Source organism: Halyomorpha halys, unplaced genomic scaffold (genome assembly GCF_000696795.3).
Source record: "Halyomorpha halys isolate HHAL.00 unplaced genomic scaffold, Hhal_1.1 Scaffold455.1, whole genome shotgun sequence".
Classification (NCBI taxonomy): Eukaryota; Metazoa; Arthropoda; class Insecta; order Hemiptera; family Pentatomidae; genus Halyomorpha; species Halyomorpha halys.
Genome location: NW_027111717.1, coordinates 397214 through 398789, shown reverse-complemented (window position 1 = coordinate 398789; position 1576 = coordinate 397214).

The following is a 1576-nucleotide window of genomic DNA, read 5'->3' as shown; positions in this document are numbered from 1 at the left end:
TTTTTATTTATTTTTATTTTTTTGTAATTAATAGGGATAGGATTTTTATGTTTTCACATAGTTTTACCTGACCATGATATCTGCGATTCCTTACTAACTATAGATGTTTCAAGACATTTCTGTAATAAAAAAGCCGTTTTTATTACACATATTTTTAAATATTTGGCCTTTTTTACATATTTTGTTGTAAATCACATATTTTCTGAAATATTTGTTATTTTTAACATATTTTTAGGTATTTTGTCCAGAATCACATATTTCCTTAAATTATTTGTTCAATTTTAAATACATTTTTCGCAGCAACAACGTAAAATTCAAGAGAACGCAAGAAACTTAAAAGTGAAATTTATCATTTATCATAAATAGTGCGTACAAATTCTAAATCTTCATCTTTGAACACAAACCAGCAGAACAAAAGCAGTGGCAATAATAAATTTTCACACAGAATTACATCGAGAATTTCTCAGAATCAATTAAAAAGAGCAAGGGTCTTATTCCTTATTATAACAAATGATGACACAGCTGCCCAGGTGAAGCAGAATACCGAACTAGATGCAATGGAAAATGCATTTAATCTGCAATCATTTTGTAACTGACCCTGCTGAATAATTGATTTCTTTCAAAGTTTTAAATATTTTTTAAGTTTTTTTTTCTTTTTAATAAGGATTATTCTTTATTTCCATTTATAATTTGTACATAAATCATTCTGAGTAATTATTAATCAATTAGTTTAAATACAATTACTAATTAATGTCTTGTTATTGAACAGCTATGTTTTCTCTAAGTACATTTTTTTGTACATATTTAAACATAATTTATTTAAAATATTATTCATATAATATATAATAAATACATATTTATGTAATTTTTTTAAGTTATAAAATTACTAATTAATTAGTAATTTATATTGTTGAATAATACAAAATTTATAAATACATATTATTTACATATTTTTTTTTTAATATTTGACAATTTATTAGCACATATTTATGTACATATTTCGGATTTTTTATCACATAAAAATCCTATCCCCTAGTAATTAACATAGCAGAGAACAGACGGGAGAACTTTGACGAGCTCGGTAACTACCAAACAACTTTCTTTAAGAATCTGTCTTAAGAGGAATGAGATACCTAGAACCTATTAAATTCTTAGAATGCTAATCCAAGCAGTAGTTAGAAAGCAGGATCCGGATAAGAAGGAAAAGAACTGGAGGGACGTGTGTAGAGCCCGATATGGGGTGAGTGGGTCCGTGCCTGCCTCATCACCCTTCTCCTGCTCTACTTCCTTCACAGTCCTGTCTCTTCCATAGCAACATCCTACTTCTTTTTTCGCAACTCACTTAAGCTCTCAACTCACTTCATTATTAATAGTTGACCATACTCAAACTAATGAAAATAACAGTTTTTTTAATAAGATATTTTTCAACATGTTTTGTCCACCCCAAGTATATTCCTTGGGAAAAATCATGAAAAATAATTGTAACAGTGGAGCGCACTAAATGAATGATTTATTAGAAATCTCCACATTAATATTATAAAATAATCCATGAAACCTACCAGTCTAGTTTCATTCA